At 54.5% G+C, this 14,239-nt stretch overlaps 1 pseudogene; it reads left to right on the forward strand.

Annotated features, from left to right (window-relative positions):
• Positions 1-7,817: 7,817 nt before the first annotated feature.
• LOC119192913 lies at positions 7,818-13,604 on the forward strand (annotated as a pseudogene).
• The last annotated feature ends 635 nt before the right edge of the window (positions 13,605-14,239 follow it).

Raw genomic sequence — 14,239 nt, forward strand, 5'->3', positions numbered from 1 at the left:
TGATGATGTAGTGGAGGCTGAACTTCCTGACTCCTGGGCCTTGGAGTTGGGTCCGGTTGGTGAAGCGGTCGCGAGCGTCGCGGTACGTTTCCAGCATTCGCTTGTATTTCTCGCGGATCTGGCCTGAAATAGTAACATTATGTTTTGTATCTTTTTTATTTTTTTGAATGACGAGACGAGCTTGCTGTTTCATCTGATTGTACAAGCGATACGATCCATAAACAGTAGAAACACCATCCAACACCCTGAATTACAACTATTGTTAGATATTCCACACAATACGGTATCTAAGACATGAGATGTTAAGTCTTATTATGTCCAGTAGTTACACTGGCTACGATGTTCTTCAAACCGAAACACAATAGTGACTACACACTGCTGCTTGATGCCAAAATATACATTGCGGCGGTACCTACCCAGGCGGACTCTCACATATGAGAGACCTACCACCGTGTGTGTAACCATGAATGTTTTGCTGCCAACAGCAGCATTTGCTTCAGCACGATTGTGGTGTTGAGGTCTCGTGGTTCGTCTGTTAGGGTAGTGAGAATTTTTTATTAAAAAATCCCCCTTAGCTGCAAGCTCGAGCTGGATTTTTTATATGTATATGACACTGCATTAATAAGTATAATATCAGCCCTGTATTATATACTGCTGGGCACGATCCTCTTCTACTATTAAGAGGGATTAGGCTGTAATAAACCATGCTATCGCCCGGATTGGCAGACTTTACATCTCCTCGAAATTGTTATAGAGAACTTTTCAGGTATGCAGGTTTCCTGGCGATGTTGTTCTTCACCGCCAGAGCAAGCGATAATTCACAAAGAATTAAATTTGTAGACCTTTGTCTTTAATTTATGCTCCTCCAGCTTTCCATATTGTAATGTTATGGATTTCATTTTGCAATGAAAATACCATAACTACGGCTCGATTGTCGTGATGGGTGAACTTTTACTTATATACCTACAGGTTTGTACAGAACCCTCGGTGCACGAGTCCGACTGGCACTTGGCTGGTTTTTTCTACATGAGTTAAGTTTTTGTCATAAGTAATAAATAATATGTTAGTTGATTTTCAAACAAATAAATGTTATAACTTTGATATTCACCTATAATTATTCCGACATCAAACGCCACCATCACGCCATGCTCATCCTGATGCCAGACACTTGTCGCGCTTCAGCTTGGCATCCTTCAGGAGAGAGCGAGAGCCAGGATCATGAGCTTGTCCTTATCCGTCTGCCCCATGAAGTCGTGGGCTTTGTATGACTGCCCAGAGACCGAAGACACTGGAAAATGGTCTAATAATGATTTCTTATGTTTATGCGAATCAGTACCGGATTTATATTTTTTGAGTGTAGACCACTTTATTTCCGTCACCCCATGTAGGTAGGTTTGTGTGTATGTAGGTTTCTAAAATACTTAATAATTTTCCATTTGTTTGTGTGCAGGATGATTAAACATTCAGCAAAAATTAAAAATGCAGGGTGACCGATATACGCAGGCGAAAAAAAAGAGAGAGGGAAATGTCTTCCGTCTCGACCACACACAAGCGAGAGGGCAACATCTTCCGTCTCGACCACACACACACGGAGCGAGAGAGAAACATCTTCCGTCTCGCTCACACGCCGCCTACGTGAAGGCGCCGCCCGCGCGCTCTGATTGGCCGAGCCGCGCCCACGCATGCAGCGCTCCGACTCCGAGGTGCGGGACTCAAGAGCTCGATATAAATGAGCGAATTCACCCCGACCAGCGCACACACAACACATTCCGTTCTGAGCACCCGCCTCGAACGGTCCTTTGTCTTACCGAGTACCTGCTCGGTAAGCCATTGTTCCGTTCCGAGTACCTGCTCGGAACGACCGCAGCGACCTCGCTGCACGCCACGGACAAAGGGAACAATAGGGCATTGTCCCTGTTGTTACCTGCGTCCTTTGTTTGGAGTCCGGCCGCGTCCTTCTCAGGACAGGGTCAAACCCGTTTCTGTATCGTTTCTCGACAATTTTGCCCCTTCAGGGTTAGCTCTGTGGTAAACCTAACGGTGATAACAAGCCGAGCTAGCGGTGACCCGGCCCGCGCTGCGCCCCCTCAGGGCTAAAGCGAAGCCGGACGGGTGCGGACAAGGAAGCTGTGGAGACACACCACAGTTTCCCCCGCATATCTCCTTCCCAACCCTACCCTATCCTTTCACTCCATCCCGTGTGACGGTTGAGCGTGCGGACCCTAAAAGGTCCAATACCGTTTACGTCGCACGGATTGTTAGGAACCCTTTCGCACAATAAGATTGGCAAAGGGAGACAAGCTTAGGGTACACCTAATTCTAAGTACATCCCCCTCGCCTACACCCGGCGGGGAGGGTCACTCACGCACACAACCCGGGCACACCCACCCGGGGACGTTTGTTCGTTCAATTAAAATCACGCGTTCGCTCTCTGTGCGATAGCCGCCTGGTTTCTTGTGGGTTCTTTCCCAGGCGGAACGCACCCGGGTCCCGAACCCACTCGCGGCCCTCATTTATTCTATTTTAAGTGCCCCTAGGCCCGGATTCGCCCGCAATGGCAGAATCTAGGCCTATGGACACTGACGAGCCAGCGGCGGATGTCAACAAGGCAAAACACGCCATGCTGACAGCCCTCGCCTCCTACATTAGGGACGACCCAATATTCAGCTCATACGTGCGCTCGATATTGGTCGCCAACGAGCCCCGTGCGGTGCCTGACTCGCCGGAGTCGCCCGCTTCACCCGCGTCCTCTATTGACTCACCTGAGTCACCCGCTTCCTCGGACTCGTCGGAGTCGTCCGGGTCCTCGGACGGATCTAGTCCGCCCGGGAGCCCGGCCGACGCCGTCGATCCCGACCTCGCCATGGATTCCGATCCAGGCGCACCCCAGCTTTCCGCTGTCCCCGTCGCTTGCGCGTCCAAGCGACCTGTTTCCCTGACCCCAGCGAATCGCGGTCTGGGGCCGCGTCGTCGGACCTCGACGACGACGGCTTCACGACCGTGAGGAACGGGCGCAGGAAGAAGCAGCGTAGCTCAGACGCTCCTGCCTCCCAAGCGCCTTCTGCGCCGTCCGCGCCTTCCGCGCTAACAAAACCCGCGGCTTCCCAGCCCGCGCCCGCTAGCTCGACGGATTCGTCGCCACCGACTAACCTAAGGGGCCTAAAAGCCACCGAAGGTTAATCTTCAACTTCCCGAAGGGCCTCCCTTCAGTCCTTTTTGATGCTCTCACCCGTGGGGGCATTAAAATCCCATAACGCCTGGAACAGTGGCCAAAACTGCTGTCCCTCCAGCCCGGGTCAATTAGCGACCACCGCGAGTTGACCAAATTTCTTGATAGCAAACGCTATCATTATTATACCTTTGCGCTCCCGGACGAGCGCCGCTATAGGTATGTCATCCGTGGCATACCTCTCCAAATGTCGGCCGCCGAGGTCCAACAAGGCCTCCAGGCCAAGGGCATCGCAGCCCTAGAGGTGCACCGGATGCACCGCAAATCGCGTTTGTCACGACGTGGCATACAATACGAGATGGTCCTCGCCATCTTAGCTACCCCCGCAGACGTAAAGCTCTTTACGAGCTTCGCGACATCTCGGGCCTCGGCGGCTTCACCGTCGAGACCCCACATAAGACTAGCGAGGTTGCGCAGTGTCACAACTGCCAAAAGTATGGTCACAATTCGCGTGGCTGTCGCCTCCCCGCCAGGTGCGTTAAGTGCCTCGGCGAACACGGCACGTCAGAGTGCCCGCGCCCGAAAGATAGGTCCCAGTGCACGGAGCCGCCTTCGTGCACCAACTGCCGGCAATCTGGCCATCCGGCCAATTACCGGGGGTGCCCACGGGCACCCAAATACAAGTCAATTATAGGACCAATCAGGCCCCTAAGGCCAAGGCCCCTCAGGCCGAAAAATTCGTTTTGGCCCCAGCCCCGACACGTAACCCGTGGTTTCCCGCCACGGTACGTGCCGACTCGCGTCCCCAGGCCCAGGGCGGTGGTTCTCCCGGAGGATCTCCCGCCACCCCGGCCACAACACCAGCAGCGGCGGCCACTGTTCCCGCTCCCGTCCCAACGCCCTCGACCTCCAAGGCTACCTCTTCCAAGGTAGCCAAGTCGAACTCCCGCACCATCAAACCCCAGGTGGCGGCGACTCCGGCGTCTAGCGGCGCGGCTCCTTCATTCTCTCTGGTTTCCCCAGAGATTATCGAACTCCACGCGCTGATCCACGACTGCTCGTCCAAAATGAAGGCACTGGGTCACTCTGACTCCGTCCTTTTCGCCCAAATTTATAACGCGCAACAGCGCATATTCCAACTCACCATGGAATCCATTTTCTCTCCGTAATGGCTTCTCCAAACGGAAATAACCCATCGCGACTCAAGCCTCGCTCCCTCAGAGTGGGCTTTTCAACCTTAATGGTATACGCGGCCAACGAGCCGAACTCTCAGACTTTGCTCGCGATCATAAATTGGACGTCTTCCTCCTCCAGGAAACGTTCCTCAAACCCTCCCAACGCAGTCCCAAACTCCCCAATTTCAATCTCGTGCGAAACGATCGCACCGATGGCCCTAAAGGTGGCACTCTCATTTACTACAAAAGGTCCCTGCATTGCATACCTCTCGACCCCCGAAAGCCTGAGCAGCATTGAGGCTTCAGTGTGCAGGCTTTCTATGACAGGACACCCGCCGATCACTCTGATCTCGGCCTATCTCTCACCTAGTAAGGAGCTTCACTCCAACGAACTAATAACCCTACTCAGTATGGGGAGTCCGTCCTTCTGGCGGGCGACCTTAACGCCAAGAACACTCTCTGGAACTGCAACTCTACCAACGGTAGGGGTGCGGTACTCGAAACTGTCTTGACGAAATTGATATGAGCATTCTGGTTCCTTCTGAACCCACGCACTATAGTTTTATGAACGATAGCTACAGACCCGATATTTTAGATATAGCACTCGTAAGGAACGTATGTCTCAACGTGCGTTCTCTGCGAGTGGTACACGAATTAGATTCAGACCACAGACCTGTGATCCTAGATTTAGCCCCTCATAACGGTCCCTCAGACACAGGTCCTAACGACGGGTGAAAGTGTCGACGAATTGGCGGCTCTTGAGCACCAAACTCGCCGACACTACATCTGATCTCTCCTCTATTCCGCCCAACATCGTGACTCGCGAGGAAACGACCGGCGCGATTCGCTCCTTCACCAACCATCTACACCACGTCTTGAGCGAAAGCTCCGAGAGGGTGCCCGAGACCGGCAACGGTCAAGGGCATCTTCCCGATGACGTGAGATGGGTGCTGAGGAGGCGAAACGCAGCACTAAAGGCCTGCGTGTCTGACCCCTCCCCGGATCGACGGCGTCTCGCGCGTTACCTCCAACGTGAGGCCAGACGTCGCGTAAAGGACGCCGTCGATTCGAGGTGGGAGCAGCACTTGTCGGAAATCCAACCGACCCACACGGCCTTTTGGAAGCTGGTCCGCTCTTTCAAGAGAAAGGATGGCCTCTTTTCCCCGCTCAATCGTCCGAATCAACGCCCCGCGTTTGACGACGACGAGAAGCGGAATTATTAGCCTCCACCCTGCAGTCTCAATGCTCGCTCGAAACAATTCCCGTAGACCACGATCATCTTGTTGCGGTAGACACTTTTGTCGAAAGTAGGAACGCGATCCCTTCGCCGCCTATTCCGCGACCGTTTCAAACAATCGACCCGGACGTCGACGCGCCCCCGACCCCTCGCGCCGGTGACGATCGAAGAAGTCGTCACTCTGATCAAGGCACTAAATAGGCGAAAAGCCCCGGGGCTGACGGTATCCCCACTAGGTTACTGAAAATGCTACCGGGGCATCTGGTCAAGATTCTTGCTGACATCCTCAATGCAGCATTCCAGAACTGCTACTTTCCTGAGGCCTGGAAAGAAGCAGTCGTGATAGGAATTCACAAGCCGGGTAAACCCGCGTCAGAACCGGCCTCTTATAGGCCCATTAGCCTACTTAGCACGATAGGGAAACTTTATGAGCGGATCGTCCTCGACCGTCTCAAAATAGTAGCTCACTCCCACAATCTGCTCCCTCCGGAGCAGTTTGGTTTTCGAAATAGGCACAGTTGCGTGCATCAGATACTCCGCATCACGGAGCATGTCTATTCAGATTTAAGTTAGGATTCTATACCGGTGCTCTCTTCTTCGATGTTGAGAAAGCATTCGACAAAGTGTGGCACAACGGCTTGTTGTACAAGCTGTACACTCTCAACGTGCCCACACAGCTCGTGCACATCATACGAGAGTTTTTGTCGAATCGCGGTTTCAAATATCGTGTCGAGGGCACCCTCTCCTCTCGTCATACCATCTCGGCCGGAGTCCCGCAAGGCTCCGCGCTATCACCTTTTCTATTCTCGCTATATACTAGCGATATTCCTAAATACAAAGACGCCCATCTGGCGCTCTTCGCGGACGACACGGCGATCTACGCTTCACGTAGAGAACCGGAACATGTGGTGCGCATTTTGCAGGCCGCCGCCGACCAGCTCGGCGAGTGGTTTCGCAAATGGCGCATCACTGTCAACCCTCAAAAGCCAAGCTATCCTATTCCATAGGAAGCTTCAGAAAAAGCGCCTAACGCTTCAGTTAGATTGTCTGGCCAAATCATCCCTTGGACCCATAAGGTCAAATATCTAGGTGTGATCCTTGATCAGAGTTTGACATTCGCCCCACACGTAAATGCGGTACGCGCGCGAGCCGCATTCGCGATGAGCCAGCTCCACTGGCTCCTAAACCGTACAAGTAAGATGTCTATCCGCAACAAGATTAGGATCTTTACTACGTGCGTTAGACCGATCATGACGTACGCGTCCCCGTATTCGCGCACATACCGCCTGCTCGACTTAAGCGTCTGCAGGTGTTGCAAAACAAATTTCTCAGACGTGCACTCGATGCCCCGTGGTACGTTCGCAATCGCAACCTCCACGTGGACACCGATATGCCGACCATCAGGCACTTTATGCACATGGCCAGCAGACGCTACTTCGATAAGGCGGTCAATCACCCGAACCCGTTAATCCGACTCAATTCGAAATACACTCCATTTGACCGCGCCAAATGGAAGACCGCGTTCAGTACTATCAGATCCAGAGGACGATATAACTCTGGCAATACGTAGAAAGCACGAGCTGCTTAAAAGCTCAAACACTCCACACGACCGCTGCTCCGTCCTCGCCGCCGAGGACCTCGCCGCGTCCCCGTCCTCCCGACCCTTCTGATAATTCCGGCCCGGACGCCGATGTAACCATGTTAGATTGTTAGGTCGTTTTCGCGCCTTTCGCGTTTCCATAATCGCTGATGTCCCCAAAACATCTTCTCTCAGTGGCCGTCCTGAGCCGAGGTCGTGACCCTTTAGAGGGTCGCCCTCAGCATGGTCACTTAAGGGCTCGCAGTGCCTAAAGCACGCACCCGCAAGACCGGTGTGTTTGTATAAGCCGGCCCTTGCCAGGCTAACAAACGTAAGACAGAATCAAAAAAAAAAAAAAAAAAAACACCCGACCAGCGCAGTTAGTTCGAGATCGCCGACAAGACAACAAGTTCAGAAAAGAAAAAGGAAAACACAAGTGAACAATTCAAGATAGTGAAGAATTCAAGATAGTGAAGAATTCAAGATAGTGTGAACGCCGCCGCGTTATTCGAGTTTTACCTGTAAACTTGGATGATTCAATAAAGCTTTGATTTTTAATCTAATCACTGGTTTCTTTTTCACGCAATCCAGCGCACTAATGTTAGACACCTCGGTGCCTAACATTCTGGTCCTTCGAGCCGGATTATCGTGATTAGAATGCCAGTGACTAGATCAGTAGGTCGCCAGGCCGCTTCGGCAGTCGCGACTGGTACGCCGGCTACGACGACCGACACTACCAGCGCAACGGGGACAACGACGGAGGCCACGCAGACGTCCGTGACTGAAATCACGGAAGGATCATCGCAGCCGACCGTCGCCGGTGTCGCCGTGGAGGAGCAGCAAGCCGCCACAGCGAAGCCCCCGCAACCGCCGACCGGAAGCAAGCCAGCTTCCACAACGAAGCGATCTTCCAAAGCTCATCGTGTCGCCCAAGCCAAGACTGAACTCGCCCGGCTGAGATTGGAGCTCGCCGCCGCAAAGCTGGCTGAAATTGAAGCCGCCGACAGCGACGAAGACGACGTCGACTCTGTCATCAGCGTTGCGGAGGCCGAGCAATCTCGGCGTGTCGACAGTTGGCTTCGAGAGAGCCAACACCAACCGCCGCCTGAAGAGAACGTGCCAGTGACCGCAGCCGTGTCCTGCGCGCCTCGGCGCCTGCACCGGCGGGAGTCACTGCCGCACACCCGCCGTCTCAGCGCCCCGGAGCTACGCAGCCGTTGCCGGCGACCGCCGCCGTGTCCCGGCAACCCGCCACCGCTGCGCCAGCCTTCGTGCCAGCGACCGCCGCCGCGTCCTGGCAGCCAGCCGCCGCTGCGCAAGCCTTCGAGCCAGTGACCGCCGCCGCGCCCTGGCAACAGTTGCAGCCAACGATCGCTGCCGCACCGTGGCAGCCCGCAACTACTTCGCACAGCCGCCGCCAGTGATCGCCGCCTGGCACAACAGCAAGGAGGTGTCGCGACAGTTTCCTGCCAACACCGACGTCTCAAAACCGAACGTGAGCTGCGTGAAGGAGCCCGCTGTCAACTCAGCGAGCACTCAACAAGGAGCAGTGAAAACGGAGCTGCAGGAGTTAGCTTCGGCGATTACGCAGGCAGTGCAGGCCGCAAATTATAAGCAACCACTGAGGTATGTCGAGTTACCCATATTTAATGGTGCACATCAAGAGTGGTTAACCTTTCGTGCCGCGTATTGTGAGACGTCCCATCACTTCACGGAGGTCGAGAATATGTCCCGACTACGCCGCAGCCTCCGTGGGATAGCGAAGGACGCAGTGCAAGGCCTATTGATCACGAATGCAGACCCGGCCGGGGTCATGAAGACACTAGAGACTCGCTTCGGTCGACCCGAGTCCATTGCCATGGCGGAGATGGACAGATTGCGCGCGCTGCCGAGACTCACCGAGTCACCGCGCGACTTATGCACCTTCGCCACTAGAATACAGAATATCGTCGGGACTTTACAAGCGCTCAATTGCACCTTTTATATGTACAATCCAGAGTTGACTAAAGGTTTAACAGAGAAGCTCACGCCTACGCTCAAGAGGCAATGGTACGAGTACGCCGCATCGCAACTAGCCGGACTACCGGACCTCGTGAAGTTCAACAACTTCGTGATGCGGGAGGCCGAATTCTGCAGTCCGTTCGCCGCCGCCGAGACGATCGTCGACCGCACTCCGAGCAAGAACAGTGACGGAATGCAGCGACGACAACAGCGGGTACACGCCGCTACCGAAAGAACGGACGAAGCAATGTGCAGTCTGTGTGCGCGACAGGGCCACACAATCGCCGACTGCACGAGATTCGCCAACGCCGACGTCAACACTAGATGGGATGAAGCAAAGAAGCGCAACCTGTGCTTCCGATGCCTGAGACGTCGGAACAAGCAGCACAGGTGCAAATCGAAGCAATGTGACATCGACGGGTGCGAGCGCTATCATCATCGCATGCTTCACTCGACACACAAGCCTGTCGAGTCGAAAAGTGAAGAGCAGCACAACAACGAGCAAGTCAACTCTGCGTGGGTGCCGCGAGTGTCCTTCCTCAAGATAGCTCCCGTACGCATCTTCGGCCCGAGAAAAGCAGTCGACACCTTTGCGCTCCTCGACGACGGATCCACAGTCTCCCTGGTAGACGACGACCTCGCGAAGAGCATCGGGATCGACGGACCGGAGCCGCTGCACATATGCACGTACGACGGGACGACCAGGAACAACGCCGGATCACGCCGAGTGTCGTTCAAAATCAGAGGACAAGGTGAGAACCTCCGCACCCAACAGATCGACGCACACACCGTGAACGACTTGAAGCTCGCCACACAGAAGATATCCCGAGAAGCTGTTCGAGACTGCCGACACCTGGACGAATTCGTCGCGCATCTCGACCCTCGGGAAGTTCGCCCTCGCATCCTCATCGGGCAAGACAACTGGCATCTGCTGTTGGCAACAAGAACCAAGGGTAAGAGAAACCAACCCGTAGCATCATTAACCCCGTTGGGTTGGGTAGTGCATGGCAGCCGTTCAAGAGCCCTCGAACATCGGGTGAATTTCATCAATTACACCGCAGCCGCAGATGAACACATATGCAGAAGTTGGTTGAAGAATACATCACAACGGACAACATGTACATTCAACCCAAGAGGCCACAGAACACCATGGAAGAGAAGGCGTTGAAAATATTGGAAGAAAACACAACGCGAATGCCCGATGGAAGATACCAGACCGGCCTACTGTGGAAGTCTGAAGAGGTCAACATGCCGTGCAACTACCAGAACACATTGAAGCGATTGCACAACGTTGAGCGCAAACTCGACAAGGACCCGCAGCTTAGATGCAGATACTCGGAGCAGATGGAGGCGCTAATTCGCAAGGGATATGCAGAGCCAGCAGTCCCGACGACGTCGATGAAGAAGTGGTACCTCCCGCACTTCGCGGTGATCAACGCGAAGAAACCCGACAAGCTGCGAGTGGTGCACGACGCGGCTGCAAAGACCAGAGGTGTGTCTTTAAATGACTATTTATACACAGGTCCTGACTTATTGCAGCCGCTTCCCGGGATACTTATGCGTTTCCGGGAACACCCGTTCGCGATCACAGCGGACATTTCGGAGATGTTTCTCCAAATACAACCCGAGAAGAGGACCGGGACGCCTTGCGCTATCTCTGGCGAGGCACCCGACGAGACGACAAGCCTCCGCAAGAATACAGAATGAAGACGCTCATCTTTGGTGCTTCGAGTTCGCCCTCAACGGCGATATTCGTAATGAACCTCAACGCCGAGAGGTTCAAAGAAGAGTGTCCGGAGGCGGTCGCAGCCATAAGAAGCAAACACTATATGGACGACTACATAGACAGCTTCGAGACATTAGAAAAGGCTACGGAAATCGCCAAGCAAGTCCGAAGAATCCACAGCGAAGCCCACTTCGAACTCAAGAAATGGGCCTCGAACTCGCCCGAACTATTGAAGGCCCTGGGCGAGAAGTCAAGCAGCGAAACAGTCAACATTCAAGACAAGCACGAGAGAGTCCTCGGGTTAATCTGGCGTCCAAAAGAAGATCAACTGGCCTCGATCTACGCCTCGTCGACGTCCCGCCGAGCCTGCTGCAAGACGAAGTTCTTACGAAACGTCAAGCTTTAAAGATTGTTATGTCAGTTTTGATCCCTTAGACCTCTCTCCGCTGACAATCAAGTCGAAGCAGCTGCTGCAGGAAGTCTGGAGACGCGGAACGCCGTGGACGACCGACTCGACGCAGACATAGCCGCCAGTTGGAGCAGATGGCTGACACAATTGAAGGCTGCCAGCAACATCGCAGTGCCGCGGTGTTACCTGAGCTACAGCACCGCATCTCGCCTCGAGCTTCACGTCTTCACAGACGCCAGTGAATCGGCGTATGCAGCGGTCCTGTACTGGCGCACCGTGGACAGCGACGGGACAACTGCGGTGACACTACTCACTGCGAAGGCGAAAGTGGCACCACTGCTGCTTTCGATCCCGCGAATGGAGCTGCAAGCCGCGGTTCTCGGGACACGGATGGCGATGGCAGTGAAAAATGAACACCAACGCAAGCCGGACTCGACCACGTTCTGGACGGACAGCCGAACAACTCTGTGCTGGATCCGCACGGGTGCTCGAGCCTTCAAGCCATACGTCGCGCACCGCATCGCAGCCATTGAAGAGGGCAGCAGAGTTCCGGAGTGGAGATGGGTGCCTACGAAGTGGAACGTGGCCGACGACGCAACACGCGGCACGCCAGCAGACTTCGGCGCCGAGCATCGTTGGTTCCACGGTCCTGATTTCCTGCGCGAAAAACCCGAAGCCTGGCCAATAGAAAAGGACCCTCAGCCCGCACACACTACGGGCGAGGAAAGGAGCCACGCCGTATTCGCCATCGCTCAAAAACAACACTTGAGCGAGGCCATACCGGACGTGCAACGCTTCTCATCGTGGCTGCGTTATCTGCGAGCGACAGCAAGAGTTCTACAAGCCATCCAGATACTACGCCAGCGGACGCAGAGAATACACTACAAAAGAACGAAGAAACGTCCCAGCCAAGATCCGGATTGGAAAAACAACAAGGCGAGCGACGCAAAGCAACCCAAACCCGCTGTGAGCAAGAGGAGCGACTTCGTGATATTGCCCGCCGAGCTACAGCATCGCGCCGAGACGCTAATCATAAGAGCGTCGCAAGAAGAAACCTTCGAAGCCGAGTTGCGTGCACTAACAAACGGCACGCAACTACCCCGAGACAGCCGGCTCTATCCCCTCAGCACTCACATATCTGAGGGATCATAAGGCTCAAGAGTCGAATCACCGCCGCCATCGGAGTCTCAGAGATATATGAAGAATCCGCCGATAGTGGACGGCGGACACCTCGCAACTAAGCTGTGGATAAAACACATTCACGAGCTATTGCATCACGCCGGCACCGAAAGTACGGTAAATCAATGCCGACAATACCGTTGGGTTATACGACTGCGACCCACGGTGAAAGAAATCATCTCAAGATGCCTGAAGTGCCGAATGAAGATGGTCAACCCGCCGCAGCCGATCACCGGAGACCTGCCGCCCTGCAGATTGGCACACCACCAGAGACCGTTCACTTACACCGGTCTCGACTACTTCGGCCCGCTGACAATAACCGTCGGCAGGGCGCACCAGAAGCGATACGTGGCGCTCTTCACGTGCCTCACCGTTCGAGCAGTGCATTTGGAGATCGTGCATTCTCTGAGCACGGACTCCGCCATCATGGCGTTGAGACGAATGATCGCACGCCGCGGATGCCCCGCGGAGATATGGAGTGACAACGCGACGAACTTCCACGGCGCAGAAAAGGAGCTGCGACACATGCTGCAGGACGGCGCGGAACGAGAGGCGTCAAGAAGAGCCATACGGTGGCGCTTCATCCCTCCAGGAGCGCCATTCATGGGAGGCGCCGGAGAGACTTGTGCGATCCGTAAAGACCGCACTCACCGTGGTCTTACGAGAAAAGCACCCAAGAGAAGAAACACTCAGCACACTGCTCGCCGAGGTCGAGAACACCGTGAACAGCCGCCCGCTGACACACGTCTCGGTCAGCCCTGAAGACCCGGAAGCTCTGACACCCAACCACTTCTTGTTGGGTTGCCAGGGACCGATCGCCACACCGGGATTCTCCGAGGACTACGGCTACGGGTCAAACATCAATCTACGCGCAGCGCAACAGTTAGCCAACGAATTCTGGGCGCGATGGCTAAGAGAATATTTACCGGAGCTGCGAAACCGGCGGGAGCCGCATGGAAGAGGACCGACGCTTCACACAGGCGACCTGGTGCGGATCGTCGACGGCAACTTACCAAGGAACGCGTGGGTACGAGATCATCGCGACTCACCCGGACCGGACGGCATCGTGCGCACCGTGGACATCGCAACGAGAGGCGGAGTCCTACGAAGACCGACGAAAAGGTCATAGTAATCCTGCCGGCCTGCGAAACAGCGACCTGCACCCGTCAGGAGATGTATCGCCCCCAGCAGGCGATACACGGCGGGAGGATGTGCAGGATGATTAAAACATTCAGCAAAAATTAAAAATGCAGGGTGACCGATATACGCAGGCGAAGAAACAAGAGAGAGGGAAATGTCTTCCGTCTCGACCACACACACAAGAAGCGAGAGGGCAACATCTTCCGTCTCGACCACACACACACGGAGCGAGAGAGAAACATCTTCCGTCTCGCTCACACACGCCGCCTACGTGAAGGCGCCGCCCGCGCGCTCTGATTGGCCGAGCCGCGCCCACGCATGCAGCGCTCCGACTCCGAGGTGCGGGACTCAAGAGCTCGATATAAATGAGCGAATTCACCCCGACCAGCGCAGTTAGTTCGAGATCGCCGACAAGACAACAAGTTCAGAAGGAAAAGGAAAACTCAAGAAAGTGAACAATTCAAGATAGTGAAGAATTCAAGATAGTGAAGAATTCAAGATAGTGTGAACGCCGCCGCGTTATTCGAGTTTTACCTGTAAACTTGGATGATTCAATAAAGCTTTGATTTTAATCTAATCACTGGTTTCTTTTTCACGCAATCCAGCGCACTAATGTTAGACACC

This window comes from Manduca sexta, unplaced genomic scaffold (genome assembly GCF_014839805.1).
Source record: "Manduca sexta isolate Smith_Timp_Sample1 unplaced genomic scaffold, JHU_Msex_v1.0 HiC_scaffold_3358, whole genome shotgun sequence".
In the NCBI taxonomy this organism is placed as follows: domain Eukaryota; kingdom Metazoa; phylum Arthropoda; class Insecta; order Lepidoptera; family Sphingidae; genus Manduca; species Manduca sexta.